Source organism: Eretmochelys imbricata, chromosome 11 (genome assembly GCF_965152235.1).
Source record: "Eretmochelys imbricata isolate rEreImb1 chromosome 11, rEreImb1.hap1, whole genome shotgun sequence".
Taxonomy (NCBI): domain Eukaryota; kingdom Metazoa; phylum Chordata; order Testudines; family Cheloniidae; genus Eretmochelys; species Eretmochelys imbricata.
Window position 1 is genome coordinate 8,486,025 of NC_135582.1, and position 17,131 is coordinate 8,503,155.

At 45.2% G+C, this 17,131-nt stretch overlaps 1 protein-coding gene across 6 annotated transcripts in view; it reads right to left on the reverse strand.

Moving 5' to 3' along the window:
* The window catches only part of LOC144272153 (leucine-zipper-like transcriptional regulator 1), an 81,589-nt gene extending 78,533 nt beyond the window's left edge, over window positions 1-3,056 (reverse strand). For all 6 annotated transcript variants that reach the window (XM_077830037.1, XM_077830034.1, XM_077830029.1 and 3 more), the window contains exon 1: window positions 2,841-3,056. The gene's annotated coding sequence lies outside the window, so the exon portion shown is untranslated. The remainder of the gene's footprint in view (window positions 1-2,840) is intronic.
* Between the last annotated feature and the right edge of the window lie 14,075 nt (window positions 3,057-17,131).

The following is a 17,131-nucleotide window of genomic DNA, read 5'->3' on the forward strand; positions in this document are numbered from 1 at the left end:
GGCACTAAACTGGGACTCAGAAGATATGGGTTCAATTGCTGGCTTTGCCACAGACTTCCTGTGTATTTTGGGTAAGTAACTTGGTGTCTCTTTTCTTCAGCTCCCCATCTGTAAAATGGAAATAAAACTTCCCTTCTCTCACCTTTTGTCTATCTTTTGTAAGCTTTTAGGGGCAAAGACTGTTGCTTACTATGTATACATACTGTACCTAGCACAATATGCCCTGATCTCAGTTGGAGCTTCTGGACATTATTGTCAGTTCTGATAATCTCAGCTATTTTTGACCCCTATGAAAATGTGGAAGAGAATGTACTTTTCTACTGTAAGAAAACATCAAGAAGCTACTTTGGCTTACAGGTATTAGGTGGCACTTACCATCTGAAATGGTCATGTTGACTATCCCTTAGCAGGGTCTAAATGCCAAACTCTTCTCACAGTGTGAATGGAAATGCTGTAACCTCATTGATTCTACACAGGGTGGGATAGGACAGCTTGCACCTTTAAAGGCTGGAGGTCTGGAATCAGCCAGCCTTGGCCATTTACTCCTGCCTGTCAGAGCTGAGATGAGGAGTGGGGTTTAATTATTAGAACCAGCTGAGCATTTAGGAGCTGATTCCCCAGTGAAGAGCAACAGAAAGCTACAGAGCAGGAAGTGCTCAAGGAGACTAACCACCACTATGAAGTGGGAGCAAAATACTACAGAAACTGCTTGGAATGAACAGAACACAGTAACAAACCTTGAATCTTCATGGAAAAATTTTCAGGCAGAGAAGGCATAGGAATATGGTCTTGAGGGGGATTCTGAGAACTTAATTTTGGGAACTATTTTCTGTTAATAAATTCAGCTCTGAGTTGCGGTGTAGATGAATCATAGATAAATTTGTGCTGATAATCAAAGTTCATAGGCCCTGCATTTAAGAGAAGGGAAACAGAGGCAGGGGCCTGCAAAGCAACCTCAGACCATGACTGGAACAGGGGCCACTTGGTAGGCAGCCAGTCGGTTCACACGTGGTCTGGCAAATTAATGCATGGGGATTGTTGTTCTTGGAAAATGAATACAAGGGATGAGTTAATGCAGTCTATATCATTCCTCCCTTTTTTATTTACACCATATTTTTGCAACCATGACAACTGGACCCTTGGTAAGCTGTCAACCCAACACACTACCCAAGCAGTTTGGCCCCCTTTGCAAAAGCAGAAGGACTCTGGCATTCCTCCCCCCTCCCCCTCCCCCAGCCTCTGCATAGCACAAACTGTCTCGTGCTCTCTCCCAAAACATACCCCCAAAGCAGGGGATCCAACCCCACCCCCCAATATCAAAGACTCCAGTGCCCACAGACACATGTGGCCAGATGGGGTCTGCTTTGCAGGCAGCTCTAGCCAAGAGAAGGCACACGCAGGAAGGCAGCAGGGAAAGTCCCTTTTTCATCTCAGGTTTCAGAGTAACAGCCGTGTTAGTCTGTATTCGCAAAAAGAAAAGGAGTACTTGTGGCACCTTAGAGACTAACCAATTTATTTGAGCATGAGCTTTCGTGAGCCACAGCTCACTTCATCAGATGCATACCGGGGAAACTGCAGCAGACTTTATATATACACAGAGAATATGAAACAATACCTCCTCCCACCCCACTGTCCTGCTGGTAATAGCTTATCTAAAGTAATCGTCAGGTTAGGCCATTTCCAGCACAAATCCAGGTTTTCTCACCCTCCACCCCCCCGACACAAATTCACTCTCCTGCTGGTGATAGCCCATCCAAAGTGACAACTCTTTACACAATGTGCATGATAATCAAGTTAGGCCATTTCCTGCACAAATCCAGGTTCTCTCACTCCCTCACCCCCCTCCAAAAACCCACCCCCATACACACACAAACTCACTCTCCTGCTGGTAATAGCTCATCCAAACTGACCACTCTCCAAGTTTAAATCCAAGTTAAACCAGAACATCGGGGGGGGGGGGGGGGCGGGAGGAAAAAACAAGAGGAAATAGGCTACCTTGCATAATCATATAGGCTACCTTGCATAATGATTATGCAAGGTAGCCTATTTCCTCTTGTTTTTTCCTCCCCCCCCAGATGTTCTGGTTTAACTTGGATTTAAACTTGGAGAGTTGTCACTTTGGATGGGCTATCACCAGCAGGAGAGTGAATTTGTGTGGGGGGGTGGAGGGTGAGAAAACCTGGATTTGTGCTGGAAATGGCCTAACCTGACGATTACTTTAGATAAGCTATTACCAGCAGGACAGTGGGGTGGGAGGAGGTATTGTTTCATATTCTCTGTGTATATATAAAGTCTGCTGCAGTTTCCACGGTATGCATCTGATGAAGTGAGCTGTGGCTCACGAAAGCTCATGCTCAAATAAATTGGTTAGTCTCTAAGGTGCCACAAGTACTCCTTTTCTTTTTTCACCTCAGGGGCTCCTGTTCCAACCCCCCCCCCCAAGTGAACACCCATGGGAATTGTACAGCCAATACAGGAAAGGGAAATATTTATTCACAGAGGATGAATGGAGAAAAATAAGAGGGGGAAAGACAGGGAGAGCAGTAAAACAGAATTGCATTCAACACAAGGCCCCACAGGCCCAGAGGTAGCAGTCTGAAAGGGCAGACACCGATCAATGTCTGCACTCCGAGTTCGGGAGTGCTGGGCAAAGTTCCAGTCCAGGGGTGAGTCTTGAGTGCTTCTAGTCCTCTTTGGAGCCAGTGAACTTTCCCCAGCAAACCTCTCTGGGGCCCTCTGCCACTCTCTGCAAAGCCACACAGAGCGACCACCTCCCCACGGAACCAGCTAACAGCCTCCCTGCTTAGCCCCACTGCAAGGCCACAAGCTCCAGTACTCACGGCCCCGTGCAGCAGCGATGCTGGGTCCAGCTCCGGTCTGTCTCTCTCGGACGATTCCTTCCTGGCCCACTGCTCCTCCTGGCTCCTGCCCTGGTGTCCCCGGTCGGTCGCTGCTCTGTCCCTCCCCGGCTCCGGGCAGCTTCTGGGCTGCTTCGCTCTGCGAGGGCCTGGGGCTGCAGCCCTTCTGTCGGGAGTGCGGGACACCCACGCTGTCGCTCTTCCCCTGCACTTCCTCCTTCAGGCACAATCAGCACTCCCCTCCTCCGCCTCAGGACAGAGATTTAAAGGGCCATGCTCTCTCAACCCCAAAGAGGTTACACACACGTAGCGGAGCTCTCCACGACAGGCAAACTGGAGCCTCAGTCTCTACCCACCTCACACAAGGCCTTGGTGCCCATAAAAAAACACCCTGGAGGGACTAGGCACAGAGAAAATTCCCCTCTCCAATCTACACATCCACTGAGGGGCTGGGACAGAGCCCACTCTGAACAGACACATGGGGGGCACGGAGGGGGAGATGGCCAGGGTCAGAACCCCCTTCACAAAAACACTGGGTGGGGGGCAGGTTAGGAGCAGAGCACACCCCATAGAATGGGGGGGGGGGAGGACAAGAGGGAGGGACAAAGGCCCCTCCCCCACCCACAGCTGCAAGAAAGCAGGGGAAGCAAAGCTTCCCCAAATAGCCAGCAAGGGGAGACTCAGCAGCCCCCCAACTAACAGCTGAGGGGAACAGCCCCCTACTCTCTCTCACACAGGGGACGGTCCCCACCCTGCTATAATGGCTCTGGAACCCTCACCATGGGGCAATGCACACCCCAGCCCTGGGCCCCCTCACTTCCCATTGGCCCCTGGGGAGCAGCTCCCCTCCGGGGAAGGGTTCACCCGACGCAGCAGTGAGTGCCTGCAGGTGGAAGGCACACACCTGGCGCGGGTCAGGGCTGTTGTGTTTGGGTCACCTCGGGTGAGCAACCGGGCACATGTGGGGGAAGCAGGGTGACCCTGCTGCCTTGAGGGTCACTGGCCCAGCTGCCCATTGGGAATGGAGGTGAACATGGTAGCGCATGCCGGACAGGTTTGCAATAACATTATTTGGTTATAATTAATGTAACCAGTGCAGGGTGTAATAAGTAGGGATGGGTGAATAAATCTGCAACAATATACTAGTACAGCTGTTCACATTTTAATCCTCACAAGCAAACAAATGCTGGAACAATCAGCCCTGATAGTGTGGTTGCAATAGTGCAATGCAGTAACCTTATCATCGTCAATAATAATTAAACCCTGAACCGATAAGCCCAATGGAGTGGCTTTAATGGTGCATGCAGTAATGTTACAATCATTAATAATCAACTGGTAAAATGATAACCCCAATAGCTTGTGTAATAATGTCAAACTCATTGTTAATAATCAAATGCTGGAACATAGCAGCTCTAATACTGCATGCAATCGTGTTAAAATCATTACTAGTCAAATGCTGCTAGAATGATAAACCTCATAGCAGCTGTAATAGTGCATGCAATAATGTGAAAATCATCATTAATAATCAAATGCTGGAACAGTAAACCCAGTGTTAGTATGGCAGTAATGTTATCATAATTAATAATCAAACCCTAGAACAATAAACCCAGTAGCAACTGTAATAGTGCATGCAAAAATGTTATAATCATCATTAATAATCAAATGCTGGAACAGTAAACCCAATAGTATAACAGTAAGGTGTGCAGTAAACTTATCATCATTGATAATCAAACAGTAGAGCCAATAGAGGGGTTGTAACAGTGCATTCCATAATGTTGTAATCATAATTAATAATTAAACACTAGACGGATAAGCCTAATAGAGCAGCTGTAATTGTGCCTGCAGTGATGTAATAATCAGTCTTTTAATCAAATGCTAGAACAATATTTCTAATCACTAGAGCCCTGTGCAGATACAAAATTTGTATCCACAGCTGATCCACAGACATGGTCCGCAGATATAAAACAGATACCTGCAGATTTGCAGGGCTCTACCAGTCACACACCTCAGTCCTTAGGCTCCTCCCTATGCTCGCTGCCTTGACTTATGACAGTATAACCCCAATTTCTTTTTCTTATTTCCTGGTGCTCAGCCAAAAACACTACTTGCTGTAATTACAGCTGCTGTTTCTACCTGCTCTCAGAAAAGGTGGCAGTACGGAGCAGTGGCTCTCAACCTTTTCAGTCTGATTTGTCTTGTGTACCCCCAAGTTTCACCTCACTTAAAAACTACTTGCTTACAAAATCAGACATAAAAATACGAAAGTGTCACTGTACACTATTACTCAAAAATTGCATACTTTCTCATTTTTATCATATAATTATAAAATAAATCCATTGGAATATAACTATTGTACTTACATTTCAGTGTATAGTATATAGAGCAGTATAAACAAGTCATTGTCCATATGAAATTTTAGTTTGTACTGTCTTTGCTAGTACTTTTTATGTAGCCCATTGTAAAACCAGGCAAATATCTAGATGAGTCAATGTACTCCCTAGCAGACCTCTGCATACCCTCAGGGGTATGTGTAACTCTGGTTGCGAACCACTGGTATACAGCCTTGAGTGACTGCACACACACAAAAAGCAGTTGCTATGTCAGCACAGTAGAGGAAGTGGGTAACCATGCTCAATAGCTGTTTTGAATAGGGTTGCCAGGCATCCGGTTTTTGACCAGAATGTCTAGTCAAAAAGGGACCCTGGAAGGCCGGTTGGTGGCACAGCAGGGCTAAGGCAGGCTTCCTGTGGCTCCTGGAAGCAGCAATATATCCTGTGGCTCCTAGGCACAGGGGCAGCCAGGGGGCTCCGCGTGCTGCCCCCGGCTCTGCAGCTCCCATTGGGTGGGAACTGCAGCCAGTGGGAGCTAAGGGGGCGGCACCTGCAGACGGGGGCAGCGCATACAGCCGTCTGGCCGCACCTCTGCTTAGCTGCCGCCCAGAGGGATATGCCACCACTTCCGGAAGCTGCCTGAGGTAAGCGCCGCCTAGAGACCACACCCCGAACCCCCTTCCGCACCCCAACCCCCTGATCCAGGTCAGAATTCCCTCTTGTACCCAAACTCCCTCCCAGACCCTGCATCCCTCCTCCCCTCCTGCACCCAAACTCCCTCCAGGAGCCTGCACCCCCTCCCTGCCCCCAACCTGCCTCCCAAAGCCTGCACCCCCTCCCACACTCTGAACCCCTCGGCCCCACCCCAGTGCCCCCTCCTGCACCCACATCCCTGGCCCCACATCAGAGGCCCCCCCACCCGCATCCCAACCCACTGCCTCAGCCCAGAGCCCACTCCCACACTCCAAACCCCTCATTTCTGGCCCCACCCTAGAGCCTGCAGTCCAGAGCCCATACCCCCTTCCACACCCTAACCCCCTGCCTCAGCCTGGAGCCCTCGGCCACAGTCTGCAGCCCCCAGCCTGCACCCTAAACTCTTCATTCCCAGACCCAGCCTGGAGCCCTCACCCTCTTCTGCACCCCAACCCCCTGCCCCAGCCCGGTGAAAATGAGCAAAGGTGAGGGAGAACGAGTGACGGAGGAAGGGGGGATGGAGTGAGCGCAGGTGGGGGGGTGGCTTGGGGCAAGAGTGTTTGGTTTTCTGCGATTAGAAAGTTGGCAACCCTAGTTTTGAAGCTGGCATAGAAGGCTTTATTAAGGGCAGACATTCCTGCATGTATACATGTAACTCCCCACCACCTAGTCAGAAGCTGGAAGCTCCTGGGCAATCAGTAGTGAGTTCTGTCAGGGGTACAAAATTGGCAGCCAGGTTGAGCACTGGTCAGATCCAGCCCAGCTTGCATGGAGAAGATAAGCGCTGCCAGGGGTAACCCAGACTGATTTGGGAATTGGATCTCAATACAGTTTCCTGTAATTTTACAAACTAGTTGGACATTATTGGTCTGCAGCAGTTATATGTTAAGGTGTCTGTACCATCCTTAGTCCCAAGAAGGAAAATAAGTATCTTTTTAAATAGCTGTGGATTATAGTTAAGGGGATATGGAAGTTTGCTACTTGCCTAAAAGGCTGATACCTTATTCTGGTTATTCCAAGAAGTAAGCTTAGAAGCCTACTTAAGTAAGTAGGGCAATTATGTTTGTGTGAATATATATATTGTTGAGATGCAAGGTATGGCCCTGTGCCCTGACTAGTAGAACACCAGTCAGATCTAGCCCATTCCTGCAGGGAGAAGATAGAGCTGCCATGGGTAACCCTGACTTATCTGTGGGTTGGATCGCAGCAGTTTCCTGTAATATTACAGAACTCGGTGGAATTGAGACAGGAAAAACACCATAAAGAAGCAATTACAGTCTGAGGCCAAATGTCTTCAGGAGGTGTACTACATCACTGAACCAGAGACAGTGTGTGAGCCTAACAGCTACAGTCATTGTAAAGGTTTTTTTCTTTCTTCTTTGAAGTTGTATACATCCTTAATTATGTGGCTGCTGAAACAACTGGTTATGCAGAACAGCTAAATGTTTTATTTAATTGTCAATATAATACCCAGTATGATCCTATGTGAAAGCAGAAGATCTCTGATTGTCAGAAATGCCAATCCCTGTATTGATTTTGCAAGGTATTCTATTAGGGGTTTAGGGCCTGCATTATATTTTTTATTTTAATGGACAAATAAATCTTTAGTTAAATGTTAGTCTAACTAGGGTACATTGTAACTGCTGTGCTGTAACCGTTGATCTTTAGCGTGTTATTCATAAAAGGAATTTGAAATTATTATTTGTGAATGGGTAACTGTCTTTTGGTAAAGACTGGTACTGGATTCCTAGGAAGATAAAGAAAGTGAATCCTATTATAATTTCCACTTCTAGTATTTGGAAAGTTTCCTACAAAAAATCCTTATAATCTCTTACAAGGATAGAAATTCTTGGTCTGTGCAAATATTTTGTCAGAGAGAAGAACTCTATAGCACAGAATTGGTAAGTAAATTGATTTACCTCCCGTCTAATAGGTTACAGTACTTTTGCTTCATTGTGTGTCTCCCTTGTTGTCACCTCCGCACAAGGCAATTTGGAAAGCATTTTATGATACTGGTCTGACAGATAAGGAAAATGGGGTTTGCAAACCTGCCTGCCTGCTTCAGCTATTTCCTTCCCCATCCCAACAAAGACTATGACTATCTCAGGTGATTTTCAAACTTTTCCATACTGTGACCTTATCTTTAAAAGCTTAGGAAACCCCTTCCTGTTTAGCTATAAAGAAAGGGAGGGTGGTCTCAAAATCCCCTGGTCATGACCCCAGGTTGAGATCTATCCAGTCTTTGCAACTAATTCTGCACCCTCACACCCTCCCTTCTGTTCATTCAGATTATTCAGTAAAACACATATGAGCTAAGCCCAGTTCTGCTGGTCCTCACCTATTTAGACAAACTGGCATGCTCCTTTGTCATGCTCCACACTCTAGACTGGTGGTTCTTGACATGTTCTAGTCTACAGCACACCAAAGGGCTGGAAAAATCTTCCTACTCCTCACCATGCACGACAGGAACTGACACATTTGAAAGGGACCGTAGAATATAAGGTTACTTTTTATGGTCATCTTGTGGGTTGCAGATCAAAACATGAACGGTAGCGGGCCAAGAGGGTGTAGCAATATTACTGCTAAACCTACCATCTGTGTGTCTGTCTCTCTTTGTTTCACTCTAGAATGTCGGCCCAGAACCTTCCCCTGCACCTCTGCCTGGCTTCCTGCTATTGGTTCCAAACAACAAACCACTCCTCACACAAAGGGAATTCTGAGGCCATTTGATAAAATGAGGGAGGCCCTCAACTCATCATGCATGGAGGACTCCTGACTCTGGCCAAACGCCCACTGACTTCAGTGGCAGCAGCAGTCCCTTAGGCAAGATGCTAAAGCAGAAGCCCCCTCAGAACGTATTAGCAATATGACCATACATGTGAGGGGATGCTACATGGCCCCAGTGGATACTGGACTGGACTGAGACTCAAGAGACCTGTCCCACCTCTGCCACTGGCCTGCTGAGTGACCTTCGGTGAGCCATTTTCCCTCGCTCTGTGCCTCAGTTTCCCCATCAGAAAAATGGGGATAATGATACTGATGTCTTTCGTAAGCGCTTTGAGATCTAATGATTAAAATTGCTGTATGAGAACTAGACTTTTCTTGCTATTGATGAATCAGTATTTATTTTTACCATTTCTTAAACACTTTTATTTAAATAAGACTAAATGATAGTTTCAGTCATCTTGGTGGGAAGCTACATTGCCCTGACTAGAACCAGAAGGTGACCGTTAAACTGGTCCAGCTATGTATCACATCACTGTGGGAGCTGAGCACCTCTGCTATTCTGTATGGGCTGATCCAAGTGTCCTGAACTGATGCACTACCGACTGACTGGCCTTTTTGTGGATTCTGTAAAGATTCTGTCTCTCTTATCCTCAAAGTTGGGCCTCTATGCAGCAAGATTTCATTTTTATTTCTAAACATTAAGCATTAGCTGGGTTTAGAAGATCATAATCATCAAGTAGCATTTCAGGCAGAGCAGCTTGGTTTGCTCTATCACCCATCTCTGCCCCAAAGCTCCTTCTGAAAAAAACATTAACCCTGTCTCTGCTGTTACCCACTGCAGTCTCTCAGCTGCAACAGAATATCTGTATTTCAGAAGAGATATGTCACATGGGGCAGCAGGTTGCCCAAGTACTATTTAAGGGCTTAGTCCAACAAACTCACCTAGACAAGGGATACTCACCTGAGTAAGGATTTGCAGGACTGGGGCTTTCTTAGGCAGATGTAATGTAGTTAGTTACAATTCTTCCAATCAAACATTAAATTGTCCTTGTCTTTAGAATTAGTGTAATAGATTTAACTTTTTTAAGCAAGAGACTAAATGTGGTCTTCTGAAGTTCTGAAAATAAAATAATTTGCACTGTAGTTTGCATGAGCATAGTTTGAGCCTGAGCTCCCGATCAGTAATGTCTGCGTTGATTTAAAAAAAGTTTTAATTTTTTTTACTGTAATATGCACGGTCTCAGGAAATGTATAAAGAGCTAACCTATTGATCATACTGTACAGTATATCAAATTGATTATATTATGCTATCTTGCTTGCGTCAGATTGTATTAATTTTAGTCCAGAGAAAGTAAACAAATTTTCAATGTTGAAAGTACTTGTTCTTCCGTGGAGAATGTTTGTACTTGTTTTAACCCTTCTTAACATTTTAGAGATGTTTGGATATGAGAATTTGGTTTGGATATAACCCTAGTTAAAATACGATGAAACAATTTTAGTTGGGCATAGTTCGGCATCCTCTAGCACAGAGTAAAATGTGATGCTGAGAAATCTGGGGCCCTTTCACCAACTTTTTCTAGCTACTGAGAGGGCCCACTGCAGAAGCTATTGGTCTCTGGGAGGCAATTCTCTGCCCTACAAGGATTGTCTGCAGCTCTGACCTCAGAACCCCAGGTAATTGAATTTCAGTTCAAACTAAGATGAATGTGGAACACTAACAGGAACACTGCACAAAATGATTTAATCAGTGTGCAATCAGGCCAAACAAATCCATTAATCATTTTAATGCAGCTGTACTGCATGAGATGCCGATAACTACAAAGGGAAGCATTACAGACTGGAGAGAAAAATTAAAGTGGATCATTACCTTCCACATCAAATGAGTGGTTATTACCAGAATTGTTTTGAAGCTGGGCAAACTTACTTTAATGGACCAAATTCACATTGATGGAGAAACTCCATTGACTCAAATGGAGTTCCAACAGGGAGGAATTGGAACCGATGGCCCTCTATTGTACCCTGTGGTGGTACTCAATAGAAGTTTGCAAATCAAGTAGTTGGGCATCTAAATGGGTGCAGAGTGCCATTCTTTGTCACAATTTAGCATTCATGTGCAAGTGCAGAAGAAAAATTTGCACCTGCAGTATTGGAGGCCCTTCATTTTTAAAATGTAGGTCAATGATTTTAACAGGGAAGAATGGGTAGTTAAGAGGAACTTTACCTTTTCTCTTGCCCTCTGAACTGTCAGCTATTTAGAGGGGAATTTGCACTAACTTTTTTTTTTTTTTTTTTTGAGATTCTCGTATTTTCAGATAGATGTTTCTTCACATTTGATTTCTGGCCAGCACTAGAAGCAGAAAGATTAGGAATCTCATACCCGAGCTTGTTCTTGTGGGACTTCCAGCCCAGTTTTGCAGACCAAATAAATTCAGATTAGTCTCAGAACAGCATTTTATACATCAGGATAACAATTCTACTGAACCCAAACTCTGAGCCTTTTGGTTCACCCATTTCTAATCTTCATAGTTATTTCTAAACAAACAGCAAATTTAAATTTTGTGTCTAAGCCACTTCATTATGGAAAAATGACTAAAAACAGTTACCTGTGCCCAAGATGATCATCTTGACCCAGGCAGTAGATGCCCAGATTAGTTCTGATTGCCAGCTTTAAAGAGTGATCTTTGGCTACTGATAACTTCCCTTGGGACGACTTCTGTAATGCACATTTTGGAATAGCCGCTGGATGGCACTGTTGTGCCATAGAGTATACAATTCTATGTGATTTTATTTGCCTGTAAATATAGAGTTCCTTTAAAGACAAATGACCAACTTCATCTTTTGTATGCATCATATATTTGAAGTAACTTAATCGAAGGCAGTAATGTTATTTTAGATTTACACCAGTGTACTAAGAACAGAATTTGAACCAGATGATGGAAAGCAATATTTTGGAATTTTTTTGTCAGTAATGTTTATAGAAACAAAATATGTGCACCTTAAATATATACAGCAGTCATAGAAATAGGTGCAAAAGACAGAGAACATCCAGTCCCAACTCCATCCATGGTGATAAACCCTAATCCTTACATTGAATCGAATAATCCCACCAAGATGGGGCTGGAACTCTCAAACATTTTTTTAGGTGGCCACAATGTTTTATCCTTTAGACCACTGGAGCTATGAAATCAATTACGTACAGCATTCTGTTACCCCCAAAATATCTTTTGTACTGCTGGTTGAAAAGCAAGAACCTATTTTCACAACAACAAAAAATACCCAATTTTTGCAGTTGTTTTTCATGTGAAGTGTTCAAAACAGACTCATCTTTCTTTTTTTAAATCATGATTTGAATTTTTTATGGAAAACATTAATGAAGTTTTAACTTTACCAATGAAATTTTTGATAATGTTTTTGATTAAAGAAATTGAAAAATGGCATGACATTTTTCACCCAAACTGTGTTTTGTTTTTTGTTTTTCACAAAGAGATTTAATTTTCAAATGAGAGGCTAGTTTCTGATGAAACTTTTAATTCAAAAATCTTTGACCAGCTTTGATCTCTAGTAGGGTGAAAAATAGAATCATGTCCATAACAATTTATTGTTCATGTGAACCTATTCTGATTAACACACCCTGCATGCGTATTGTATCAGTATGGGATATGGAAGAGTGTCAGAGATGTTCTGTAGTTATATTTGAAGAACAGGGAAGTAACTTTATGTCATGTTGTGATTCTTCTCCTTTTCTTGTGGTGGTGGTGAAGGAATTCCTTTCAATCTTATGAGTGAGCATGGCTGCCCTCCACTCCATTGCTGACCAGTCCATATGACACCCTGAAGATCACGGATGGCTGAATCAGTCCAGGAACTCCTTCACCATACTCACTGAAAAAACCCTGTCTTTTCTTTTCATTTTAGGGCTGTTTCTTTACTTCTGGGTTCCAGCCAGGGCTGGAAGCAGAAGTAGAAGAGCCCAAGCACTTTGTGATCTATCTGCCTAACCAACAGCAGAAAGTATGGTATGCTGATCCAAGAATTTGGATTCTATTCCTGGATATCACTGATTTGCTGCCATTTTTCTGTTCCTCTGCTTATCTATTTGTAGAATGAGTATAGTTTTGATAATAGTTGCAAACCTCGAGTTCTATGGTGCTTGATTATTTAATGTCTGTAAGTGCTGTATGTGTATAGAAGCACAGAACAGAACTCGTAGCCCCTGGGAAAAGTGGGCAAAGGTGGCTTAAAGCCAGCTTCGATGCCCTCCTGATTCTGGGCTGCTTTGGGGGTCAGAATGGCCCCCTGCATAATTTAGATCATCTCTGGGAGACCTGCCTGATCTGCTTATGAATAGTTCTGCATCTTGGATTTACTTAGAATGGCCTCAGTATTGGAAGCTAGGACCCTGCTTCAAACACTCCCCTTACACTCCTGCAGTCCCACCCCTTACATTGGGGCTTACTGGGTCGGGAGGCTCATAGGGCAATCTGCAGCTGACTTACCCAGTGACTCTGCCAGGGGAGTTCTCCTCTCCTCCAGCTCATCAAGGGGCTCTTACAGCTCTTTACACTGTTTTTCCCACCACCTGAATAACTGGTAGTGAACTTATTTTTATTACTTCTTTACAGTAGCATCTTGGGACCCTGATCTCAGCTAAGGCCCCTTTTTGCTAGGCCCTGTACATACACATAGCCAGAGACATTCACTCCCCGGAAGAGTTTACGAGCTAAATAGATAAGGCAAACAAAGGAGGTATTATTATCCCCATTTTACAGATGACAAACTAAGGGCAAATGAATTACAAGTTAAAGTAGAAGACTTTGAGTCAGGATTCCTGTTGTGTATTCCCAGAACCAGGGCTGAAAGTAAGTTAGAGGACTTACTGGTACGTCAGAGTCCTGAGCAGGGGGCGTGTCCTCAACCGGAAGAGGCAGGGCCTTAATTGCCCGGGCCCTTTAAATCTTGATTTAAAGGGCCCGGGGCTCCAGCTGCGGAAGTGGCGGCTGGGAGCCCCAGGCCCTTTAAATCACCCCCGAGCTACCAGCTGCAGAGGCGGCTGGGAGTCCTGGGGTTCAGGGGCAATTTAAAGGGCCCAGGGCTCTAGCTGCTGCTACTGCAGTGGAGCCCCGGGCCCTTTAAATCACTGAGGAGCCCTGGGGACTCCCAGCTGCCACCGCTACCCCGGGGCTCTGGGCTCTGAGCTCTGGCAGAGCTTTAAAGGGCCTGGGGCTCCGCTATGGTAGAGGCTGCCAGAGCCCCGAGCCCTTTAAATCCCTGCCTGAGCCCTACTGCCCGAGCCCTGGGGTAGCGGCAGCTGGGCTCCATCGGGGATTTAAAGAACCCCGGGGCTCTGGTAGCCGCTACCGCCCTGGCCCTTTAAATCCCCGCCGGAGCCCCGCTGCTGCTACCCTAGGGCTTTAAATTGCCACCTGGGAAAGCCGGTCCCGGTATGCCGTGCCGGGGCATACCGGCTTACTTTCACCTCTGCCCAGAACTGACACTTACTCTGTAGCCTTTTCTACTCTAGGCCTTTTTCCACTGCTACAGGTTCCAATTATTGCTATCATCAGTTGAGCTCCAGATGGCAGCGCTTTTTGGGAGCACTAGTGTACACAATGCACCAGCAACCCCTGGCTCTCCAATCACTGTGTCTTCTAGACCTACTCTGAGCATGGTTAGAAAACACAGTGGTTAATACCCTAGCACCTACCATACACGAGTTCTCCCACCATCCCACCATTTAAGGCCAAATCCAAAACCCACTGAAGCCAATGGGAGTCTTTCCATTGACTTCAGTGGGCTTTGGATCAGATTGTTTATTCCTGATGATGTAAGAGGAAGTACCATTGGGCTCTAAATCTCCCATCTTCCTGCACTCATCAGTATACTTCCTAGTGCTCAGTAAGCCAGCTCAGATGAGTCTGCAGACTCTTTGGCCAACAGTTAACTGTTTTGTTTCCCTTGGAAATATGTTTACATTACACAGCAGCTTCACTCCACTTCTTCTTACTATTATTGTTTGCCATCTTTTTCACAGGAAGTTGACAAAGGGAGAGAGCAGAATGACCTATTGAACTGCTTTAACTCTGCACCAGAGCTGGCAGGAAAAAGGCTGTTATAGTTCAGTGTTTTGGGAATGGAAAAACAGATGGTCCTTGGCCACATTTTACAGATGTTATTCCAGTTTGAACTGAAAATTACAAAGTGTGGATCCCAGGAGTTTATACATTTCCAAAGTATTCTAGGAATGGGAAAGTGGAAATTTCTTGCTGTAGTGCTCAAGGCTTCAGCAGTGCCACGCATTTCATTCTTTGTTTGTTTCATATGGAGCCTCTACAGCTTTAGCACACCTGCAACTGATTCATTTGTCCAGTGCAGTTCATACACTAGAGGCACATAAGCTGGTGCCTAGATACTACAGCAAAACGTCATTAGATTAAATAGTCATGTGGTCATGGCAGGGGGATGAGGTGGACGAGGCTTTCTTCTGGCAACTAACGGAAGTTACTAGATTGCAGGCCCTGGTTCTCATGGGAGACTTCAATCACCCTGATATCTGCTGGGAGAGCAATACAGCAGTGCACAGACAATCCAGGAAGTTTTTGGAAAGTGTAGGGGACAAGTTCCTGGTGCAAGTGCTGGAGGAACCAACAAGGGGCAGAGCTCTTCTTGACCGCTGCTCACAAACTGGGAAGAATTAGTAGGGGAAGCTAAAGTGGACGGGAACCTGGGAGGCAGTGACCATGAGATGGTCAAGTTCAGGATCCTGACACAGGGAAGAAAGGAGAACAACAGAATACAGACCCTGGACTTCAGAAAAGCAGACTTTGACTCCCTCAGGAAACTGATGAGCAGGATCCCCTGGGAGAATAACATGAGGGGGAAAGGAGGCCAGGAGAGCTGGCTGTATTTTAAAGAATCCTTATTGAGGTTACAGGAACAAACCATCCCGATGTGTAGAAAGAATAGTAAATATGGCAGGCGATCAGCTTGGCTTAACAGTGAAATCCTTGCTGATCTTAAACAAAAAAGAAGCTTACAAGAAGTGGAAGATGGGACAAATAACCAGGGAAGAGTATAAAAATATTGCTTGGGAATGCAGGAGTGAAAATCGGGAAGGCCAAATCAAAACTGGAGTTGCAGCTAGCAAGAGATGTTAAGAGTAACAAGAAGGGTTTCTTCAGGTATGTTAGCAACAAGAAGAAAGTCAAGGAAAGTGTGGGCCCCTTACTGAATGAGGGAGGCAACCTAGTGACAGACTGACAGATCCAGAAGAGTACCCAGAAGTCACCTACTACAGGACAGGCCTAACAAAGAAAATAACAGAACGCCACTAGCCATCACCTTCAGCCCCCAACTAAAATCTCTCCAACGCATCATCAAGGTTCTACAACCTATCCTGAAGGACGACCCATCACTCTCACAGATCTTGGGAGACAGACCAGTCCTTGCTTATAGACAGCCCCCCAACCTGAAGCAAATACTCACCAGCAACCACACACCACGCAACAAAAACACTAACCCAGGAACCTATCCTTGCAACAAAGCCCGTTGCCAACTGTGTCCACATATCTATTCAGGGGACACCATCATAGGGCCTAAGCACATCAGCCATACTATCAGAGGCTCCAGAGTAATAGCCGTATTAGTCTGTATTCGCAAAAAGAAAAGGAGTACTTGTGGCACCTTAGAGACTAACCAATTTATTTGAGCATAAGCTTTCGTGAGCTACAGCTCACTTCATCGGATGCATACTGTGGAAAGTGTAGAAGATCTTTTTATACACACAAAGCATGAAAAAATACCTCCCCCCACCCCACTCTCCTGCTGGTAATAGCTTATCTAAAGTGATCACTCTCCTTACAATGTGTATGATAATCAAGGTGGGCCATTTCCAGCACAAATCCAGGGTTTAACAAGAACGTCTGAGGAGGGGGGCGGGTAGGAAAAAACAAGGGGAAATAGGTTATCTTGCATAATGAGTTAGCCACTCCCAGTCTCTATTCAAGCCTAAGTTAATTGTATCCAATTTGCAAATGAATTCCAATTCAACATTTTCTCGCTGGAGTCTGGATTTGAAGTTTTTTTGTTGTAATATCGCAACTTTCATGTCTGTAATCGCGTGACCAGAGAGATTGAAGTGTTCTCCGACTGGTTTATGAATGTTATAATTCTTGACATCTGATTTGTGTCCATTTATTCTTTTACGTAGAGACTGTCCAGTTTGACCAATGTACATGGCAGAGGGGCATTGCTGGCACATGATGGCAAATATCACATTGGTGGATGTGCAGGTGAACGAGCCTCTGATAGTGTGACTGATGTTATTAGGCCCTGTGATGGTGTCCCCTGAATAGATATGTAGGCACAGTTGGCAACGGGCTTTGTTGCAAGGATAGGTTCCTGGGTTAGTGGTTCTGTTGTGTGGTATGTGGTTGCTGGTGAGTATTTGCTTCAGGTTGTGGGGCTGTCTGTAGGCAAGGACTGGCCTGTCTCCCAAGATTTGTGAGAGTGTTGGGTCATCCTTCA